At 31.8% G+C, this 9,562-nt stretch overlaps 1 long non-coding RNA gene across 1 annotated transcript; it reads left to right on the top strand.

Annotated features, from left to right (window-relative positions):
- The first annotated feature begins 1,081 nt into the window (after nt 1-1,081).
- On the top strand, nt 1,082-4,161 carry LOC146924711 (uncharacterized). Its single transcript, XR_015010236.1, has 4 exons — nt 1,082-1,395; nt 2,012-2,247; nt 3,071-3,231; nt 3,761-4,161. It is a non-coding gene; the product is annotated as an uncharacterized LOC146924711 (long non-coding RNA).
- The last annotated feature ends 5,401 nt before the right edge of the window (nt 4,162-9,562 follow it).

Here is a 9,562-nt window from a genome sequence, read left to right as displayed (position 1 = left end):
GCGCCATTTGATTTGGCATACCCATGCTTCAAAATCTCAACTAGGGTATATTAGTATTTAAATTTTCAAGTGGGGCAGATTGGTAATAAAAACTCACAAGTAGGGTAGACATGTGAAAAACGACTCCAGCCATACTAATAAATAACAATTCATGAAACTAATTCCCTAAAAAAAAAATTCATGAAACTAATATTCTAGCAATTACTCTCCGAGTGAACATTTTTTGGACAAAAGGAAAATTCATGTATTTCATTTATAATCAAGTAAAAGGTAAAATATGGATAGCAATTCAAAAGAACATAAACGTATGAATATAAAAAATTTAGCAAATTTGTACCAAAAAAATAAAACGAACATTTAGGCAAATCTACATTTTTTATTTTATACATAATGATCCCATATTTTTAATAAACAAAATTAAAATATTTCTTTTTTATAATGTTTAATATTGTTCTTATAGTAGTCAAATTATTTTTGTTCTAATGAAATAATAACTGTCTTTAATTAATAATTTAAATAGTTAAATAAATGTTAAAAATGAAAGGAAAAAATCACCCCTAAATAAGTATCTAATTTATATATAACGAGAATTGTTTAAGCATGCAATCAGTCTTCCATGTATTTTGTGGTCGTATAATTGATTTTAAAGTTTGCAGAACCAATTTTATTGCGTTTGGATGATTTAGACTATATTTAATATCGTGGTAGATATGTCAGAATCACAGTGATCATAAGAGTTTTCTAACTCTCTCAAAAAAAAAAAAAAAAAGTTTTCTAACAGTTACACTCTGTAGCTTTTACAAATTCACGATAGATCACCATTTTTCTAGTATACCTCCCTTCAAAACACTACAAGAAATCATGCAATTAGCCAGGAAACTATGCCAGGGGCAGACATCCCTGGCAAATTTGCCAGGAGCAAAACCTTGGCATAACCCCTGGCTTGCATTTGACAGGAGCAACCTGCCATTACCCCTGGCAAATTGAAAGGGCCCACTTACTTTTTGCCCTTTGTTTCATTATCCTCACCCAAATATCATTTTTTTTTTGTTTTAATAATTCTATCCAAAGGAAAAAGAAAGAGAAACCGTACTCTCCTCCTTCCTCCTCAAATACCTTCGCCTCACTCTTCTCCTTCTGATGCCATCTTCAGCTGCCACAAACACCGATCGAAAAAACAAATACCACTTTTGGAATCCTTATCACCTAAGCTTTCTACTGATCCGAATGATTTCGTGATTTGAACAATTTCGTCTTCACACATTTTTTCATCCAACACGGTATGAGCAGCAAAACCTTTCTCTTCTTCCTTTCCTCCATCGCTGCCTGACCCCAACCAACCTTCTGTGGTTCTCCTCCTCACTGGGCTGGGTTCAACTTCTGAAGTTCTGTCAGGTTTTAATTCCTTCTCCTTTCCACTCTCTAGGTTTTCATATCTTTCATCTTTGTTCTATTTTGTTCAATTGTATGTCTAATTCGATTCTACTGCTGTTAATGCCTGTTAATGAGTTGAAGAAATGTTTAATATCCCCAATTTTGATTTCACAAACCCTAATTCTGAATGTTTAAGTTATTGAAAGGTTTGTGTTCATAATTGATCTATACACTATGGTAAAGGATTAAAATATATCGTAATTAAATTGGGTTTATTTCATTTCTTGTAACCATGTGAAGATGTGATGACATTTTTCTCATTGAAGTCTCCTATAATCTTTATATGACGACATCATGCAGTATCATTGCACCATGTTGATTTTTCAAGTTAATTTGTGACAACTATACTTAATTTTGGGTTATAGATCTATAAGATTAAACTTTTTGGATTTTTTTAACAAATAGTATTGATTGATTAGAGATATAAAGAGATTCAGTTTTGATGAGAGAGTGAGGTTCATGTTGTTAAGGCATCATTTTAACTTACAAGTTCTCTGCTCGTCCATTGTAACATTGTTTTTTTTAACAAGATGGCTTGTGAACAAAAATTAATAAAATTACATTTTTTTCTGAACAGGATATGGTTCAAGTTCCTGTTAATAATATATAGGTTTGACAGTGATGTAGGACCAAAACGGGAGTTATTTTGATTCAGGGCAGTTCCAGTATTGTTGCCTAACAAGGGTGATTGAGAAATCAATCCATATGAGTTCAACTTCTCAAGTTCTATGCGTATTGGAAAGGCACTACCTCCTGCGTTCAATTCTCTTGGAGACGATATAAATGATGAAGGAAAAGCCAGTACCATTTGAGGTACTCTAGCTAAGTGATGCCCTGTTTTTTTTATTTATTTTTGACACATATTTTAATCGATTAAGATCCAAAAAGTGAATTTCATTCGCAACGATCTAGCTCATCATAGATTAAGATTTGAACTGTATCGTGTATTGAACATTTTCAGAAAAAAAACCTCCGTGAAAAGGCATTTTATTGGGGAGTTTGAGAAGAAATATGAACGTAAGATTTATTTTTAATTTAATTTAGGGTAATATATGCATATACACACGCATAAGTGATTATACTCTTTCTTGATTCAATCTCATTCAGGTGATGTAACTGTTTCGGTTCTCTTCATTTTGTTAACTTTAATTTTTTGGTTTACTTTAATTTTTTAAACCTGAATTGTTTTAGCATTTGTCTCTAGCTAAATCACACTGAAAGCATTTTGTATTCATATTATTTGATGCAATTTCATGTAATCTCAGTCTATTTAACTGTTACCATCAAAATGTGGTGTGCTCTGAATATTTTGGATCATGGTTGTTCAGTTTGTGTTTAGTTTATTGACCTCTTCAATTGACCATCAAAATGTGGTTCAGTTTATTTTATTGACCTCTTTTTAATTTTGCTATTTATTTGAAACTGAAAAGCTCTTATTCTCTGACTGTCCTCTTTGACTAAACCATCCTGATGCTTTGGTTCACTGCTTGCACTTTTAGTTTGAAAATGACTCTTCAATTGAGAAGATGACGACGACTGTGTTAGATAGTTTTGTATTGAGGATAGTTTAGAATCTCACTGATGTTGTTTTAACTTCCCACCTACTTGATTGATAATCTTTATGACCTTGAAACAGAAATCTACGTCGACAACCACTCATGTTTTGCTCTCTGATGGTACCAATTACATTATTGGTGTACTCCCCTGTCCCAGTATACTATAATGCTCCTTCGCCAACAAGAAGTTGTGTGGAGAAGCAATGTTCATTCCATGCAGAATCATATTGCAGTACTACAGGTAGCTTGAACTACTTTTTCTTTTTGCGTGTTGGTTATTCTGTTGACTAGATGATGATACTTTCTAAGAACCTGTCTTTTCTTGCACCTTGTTCACAAGATGTTGTTTTTCATGCTCACTCTCAAGGTATAAGCATATAGTCTCACTAGCACTTACAGTATGAAATTCTGTGTGCAGTGATTTAAGTTCTCTAAATGTTGGTTTACTCAGTTTTTATGAAGTCTAATGACCATTGGCTTAAACAATGCCATGAACGCATTGCATATCAGTTAATTCTGAATTTTCCTGTAGTATAAGCTTTTGGTATAATTGTAATGTTGTAATATATGCTGCAATGGATTAAGGGGGTTAAATTTTTGACATGACTAGTTTTTGGAATATTAACATTTAAAGGACAACAATTCTTGCCAGTGTACATGGTGCTACTAAAATTATGTGACTTATTTGAACATGACATGATTGTGATAGTTTTTTGCCCATGAATAAGGTTGTGATATTTATAATATTTTCTTTTTATTTGGCATGTTAGAGGCCAGTGATCAAAACTTCAAGGATGAAGTAGCCAGTTCAAGCAGCATGCCCATGGCTAAAAGGTTGAAGACAGATGCAGCTGGTGGTTCAAACACCGATAAAGTACAGTGGAATTTATTCTTTGTCTGAAACAACCTCAAGTAATTTCAAATGAAGAAGACACAAGTAGTATGTTCGGTATTTTTATTTTTTAGGACTTTTATATATTTTCTGATTTTTGAAGAAGCCATCAAATTAAGCATGTAGTGTTTGTTTGATTGTTGATTTTAAATATGCCAAATTCAGATGATTTTAGTAATTTATGAATTAGAAAGCTTGTGTTTAATTTTTAAAGAATATTATGTTAAGTTGTTTTTGATCAAATTGATGTTTAATTTGCAAATTTATCCGTGTATTAAATGTGCCTGAATTATTATGTGTGCTATTACTTTAATTTGCATTGTTAAATACTTTTTCTAAAACAAATAAAAACAATTTAAAAACGTTTATTAAACTTATTTTAATAATTAAATTTAATTATGTTTCGTAAAAAGAATTTAAAATGTTTTATAAAATTATTTTAATTATTAAATTTTAATATTTTGATTTTTTAAATAATTAAAAAATGTTTTTTTTTAAAAATTCGTACGCATTTTGCCAGGGGTTAACCCCTCACAAATCCCCTGGCAGCGTTTGATTTGATCTCTGAAAAGTGGGTCAGGACGCGTCAGAAAAGTTGCCAGGGGTTGTACCAGGTAATGGGCCCCACGCAATTTGCCAGGAGCTAAAGCCCTGGCAGGGTCATTTGCGATGAGCAGATTTGCTGGATATTCTGCTCCTGGCAAAACTCCTGGCAAACGTCCATTTGCCAAGGATTTCTGCATTTTGCCAGGGCTTCTGTCCCTGGCAAAATGCAACATTTCTTGTAGTGAAAAAAAATCTAGTATACCCACCGTGATACTAAGCGTAAACTTAATTAAAGGAGAATTGATTTTAGATAAAGTTAGAATTTGTACATTTTGGATTATACTATTCATTTTATCCTTATCATCAAACTCACTTTTACAAAAATACACTAAACATAAATCATTTTATTGTCAATCAACTTTTATCAAAAATCAATTTTATAAAATCAATTCAATCGAAATCAATTTTTCTCACCTTTTAAGCTAAAATACACTTTGACAATATCTTATATGCACGACAAGTGATTAACAAAAACTAGAGATTAACCAAAAATACATTTAAACATAAATCATTTGTTAAAATCTGATTTCAATTTATGGAAGAACAATTCTGAGCTAAGTTTTATTTAAATTTCACCAACTTTCATATTATCAGGACCTTTTTTAAAAACTAGTGTGTTGTAGAAGTGACTCAAAATTGGTTTCTGGACACCGCCAAAATCGGGGCCGGAGTTGGCAAAATCGGTGGTCGATTTTAATAGTGTTTTTTCAGCCTTTTCATACGTGAAAAATCGATGGCCGAAGGGGTAAAATCGGGGTCCGATTTTGCCAGCAGAAAATAAAACAGAATCGTATTTTTGGCTCAGATTTGTTCCAATTTTTTAGGGATACTTTTACTATAAATACATACCTTGTATCAGAGTAAACCTTGAGAGGTAGAGAGTCTGAAAACAAGGGTTTAGAAGTCAATACTAAAACTAGGGTTTGTAGAGTTTGCTCTTGGCAACAAACACTAAGGTTGGGATTGATTCACCTTGGGAAATACTATTAGGATTGAGTCTCTTGGTCACGGGAAGAGATTGAGACTTTGGGTAGAATTAGGTTTGGAAAACTTATTCTTGTAACCCTTTGATATTTCTTTTGTAAAGAAACGCATCATTATAGTGGAACGGAGAGCTGCTCTCTCCCCCAGACTAGGTCAATATTGGACCGGATTGGGTTAACAAAATCCATGTGCTCTCTCTTTCTTTCTCTCGCTGTTTTCTACTTTTGCTTGTGTTTATAATTGTTCTCACGTTGATATTGGTTGCTTGATTATTCTTGCTCCACACATCAATTATTTATTAGTGTGATTTTTTTAACGAATTCACAACATAGTGATTTACAAAAACACATGGAACTTTGATTATAGGAAGCACTTTGAAAGATGGAAACATAACGATGAAACAAAAACGATTATTATTTGTTGAAATTATGAAGGTTCCACGTTTAATAATCGGCGCATGCATGGAAGGGAAAACAGTTGCTTTGGTTGTAATGGTTTTTGCTTTTGATTTGGTTACATGGGAGTTAAGTGGTGATCATGCATGGACCCAAGAGAATCTTGGTCGGTGGAAATTAAAGGTATCTACTTAAGTACTACTATGTTGTTCTTTTGGCCTTTCTGATTAACAAAACGTTTCTCTATTTGGTTGTGTACACACACGTTATCAAAACCACAACCTTCACTGCGTCAAAAATTTTTTTAAAAAAAAACACTAAACCCTATTACGTTTGTGACAGTAAACCCTAATTAGCGTCAACGTGGTGTTTCTCTTGGTTTGTCTTCCCTCTCATTGTATTGTGTCTTGATTGATGAAAATATAGAATCCAGCCGAAATGTAGATGATATGTATGAGGTGTCTAAATATCAACACTCTAGAAGAAAACTATAATTTTGTATAGCTTCTACACACCGGTCCAAACTAGTTAAATTTCACACCACCAGAATGAGAAATATGTCTTTATAACATGTCTATCCTTGTTCAACACTGAACTATATGATAAATGAGACGTCTCAATGTATTCATTAGTGAAATTTACGTAACTAATCCTAAGAAAGGGTTATAAACATGCATATAAATTAAAAACATCATCAATAGAGTTTGTAACTATCCTCGTATTGTAAAGAGAAATATTATGTCAACACAGAAGTTGACAATAACACCATATAGCATATTTAATACGATTTGGGGATACGGGTTGGTTTTTTTAATCATTTTTAGTTTGTATTGAGTTGCATGCAACACTCATCCTTTCTTGTATAATAGTACTATGTGTCTGCTACGGTGTCTAAAAAAGTGTTCCATTAGCATGCATTTATTGTAAATACACCATGAAGAACTACATATAAGTGTTTCCAATTTTAAAAGAAAAATACAAAAGTTAAACGGGTTGAACAAGTGGCTTTAAATACAATAGGAAAGGAATGCCCTTTAAAAATCGAAAACTAAGCGTTTAAAATAATATATAAATTAAGAAAAATGTTAAACAATGTTTTTAGGGTATATATTAAGAAATTAAGTGTAAAATTTTTTAGTTGAAATGTGGTGTATCAACTTTTTAAAATTTACCAATTCTTTTTTAATCAAGTAAAAATTTTCATTCTTAAGGTATTTGTTAGCTTTACCTATAAATTAAAATTAAAATTAAAGTGTGGTATACACAAGAAAAAATTAAATTTAATAAATTGTCATTTGGAAAAGAAAAAAACAATAAACAAAAAAAAAATATATATATATATATATATATATATATCATCAAATTGACTAAATATTTAAAACATGATCCACCTTTAAGTTCATCGTGGACCCAATAGGCCAATATTGTTATGGGTATTGGGAAAAAAGCCAGCCATATTTTTTAATGCAAAAGAAAGAATGTGATGCAAATGAGCATTAAAATGGAGACATTGGTATCAGAATTCAGATCCACATATGATTAACTGATGGGCAATGCCAAAATCCGATGAGAAAGTGATCAGAAAGATGCAGAAGCCACCCAGAGAGGACAGCAACCGAACTATACATGCAGCAGCTATGAATGAATGTCCGTTTATTTATGAAGAAGAAAAGATGGTGCTTTTGTGTGTCAGTGGACCAATATTTGCAAACAAGGGCAACATAAATATTACTAATTTAAGACTTTTCTTTTTTTCTTTTACAGAATGCTTTAAGCACTGTTAAATATTATTCATCATCTCTCATAATTGTGTGACATACAAATGGACCATTGTGTATGCCGGAGTAGAAAAAGATGGGGTCACGAGGTGAAGGTTACATTACATTACTTTTGAAGTGCATCATTAACAATTATACTTTGTTAAAAGATAGAGATTATTAATTGATTTATGGGGTGTGCTTGCTTTGAAGAAAGATGGTACTTTCATACCCACACACACTTACAAGCTAGTACTCCTACTTAACTATTTCACACAATTAACTAGACGTGTCTTTAACAAGAGATAAAGAGAAAAAGAGAAAAAGAGAAAGAGGGAATGAATTGAATGAACCTTGAGAGAAGTGACTGACGGGAAGACTAGAGAGGATATTAAACTTGTGGCCCCCAAGGGGGGGCAACAAAGATATGAAGGTGCCGAAAGAAGACTTGGAAGAGACAATTATACCTATCTTTGCTTTCTCTCTTTCTTTCACGTGCCCTAACTAAGAAGATTAATGCTTCCATTGCTTTTCATCTTCATGCCATCCTTAAACACTTTTAGCAAAAAGCTCTAAGCTAGTGGAGACTTTTTCACACGTTTAAATGTATTTTTTATTTCCATGTTTAAATTATTGTTTACTTATTACTCCCCCGTCCCATATTACTTGACCCAGTTGACTCTGTCACGTATGCCAATACACAATTTTAAACTTAAATTTCTTTAATAATCTAGTAGAAAAAATTACGAAAATTTGATATTTTGAAAATATTAATCGAGACGAATCTAACAACATCTTATATGCTATATTTTGTTTTTATATATTAGTAGAAAAATAGAGTCAAAGCATGGTACATGAATAGTGCAAATATTCTAAATAGATCAAGTAATATGGGACGAAAGGAGTATGATCTAAGATGTGTTAACTTATAACATCTCTAATAGAAGGTGTTTTGCCTAATATACCATGCAGAGCTTATTAGCTACTCCATTAGAGAAAAAAAAGAAGAAGATATATTTAGGGCCTGTTTGGTTTGGCTTCTGAGAAGCAATTCTAGCCCAAAATCAATTCTCTACAGTGCCAAAAGCAATTCTAGCCAAAAACAACGTGTTTGGTTCAGCTTTTCAGAATTGCTTTTGTCCTCCAAAAGCAATTCTCCATGAAGCTACAAATCCTAGCTTCTAGCTTTTCTAGAATCAATTCTCCTTGAACAACGTGTATAGGTTTGTATATTTTATTATTACAACATGTTATTTTACTTTATTGTCCTTTATCAATTCTCATTCTTTATCAATTCTCCTTTAGCTATGTCTATTTTAGTAATTATACATTCAAAAGCAATTCTACATAATTGTATCCAAACATAAATCATTTTGTTTAATCAATTCTACATAATTGTATCCAAACATAAATCAATTCTCTCAGAATCAATTCTGTCAGAATCAATTATATCAGAATCAATTCTCTCAGAATCAATTATATTCAAAGTTGAACCAAACGGGCACTTAGATGTAAGGTTTGTACAAACATTGTTTCTCTCTCTCTCTCTTGCATAATTATGACTTCATTGCATTTTCTATTCGATATTTTTCATGTATGTATTTAAAATTTTTTTTGGCACAAACATATTAATTGTTTTTTGTTGAAGGAAACATATTAATTGTTTTTGAAATGTACTAATATAAAATTATTAATACGCCGACTAAGTAATTTTTTAAGAGTTGTTGGATTGAAGTGAATGAATGCATACTTCACATTACCTATTTATGATTTCATAGTTTAAGTTGTCTTTAGTGTTAATTGTTCATTTTGAACAAGTAATGCTTGTTGTGGATGTTCGCTGAAGTAGGATGATGAATGACTTTGAAGATACGGGAAGCTGCAACATAGATGTTAAATTAATATTCTTGATAATATTTAAACATCTAAGCAAACAAT

This window comes from Medicago sativa, chromosome 5, assembly GCF_051527215.1.
Source record: "Medicago sativa cultivar Bolivia chromosome 5, Bolivia_mono, whole genome shotgun sequence".
Taxonomy (NCBI): domain Eukaryota; kingdom Viridiplantae; phylum Streptophyta; class Magnoliopsida; order Fabales; family Fabaceae; genus Medicago; species Medicago sativa.
Note: the sequence above shows the minus strand (reverse complement) of the source record. Positions and strands in the feature narration are given on the sequence as shown.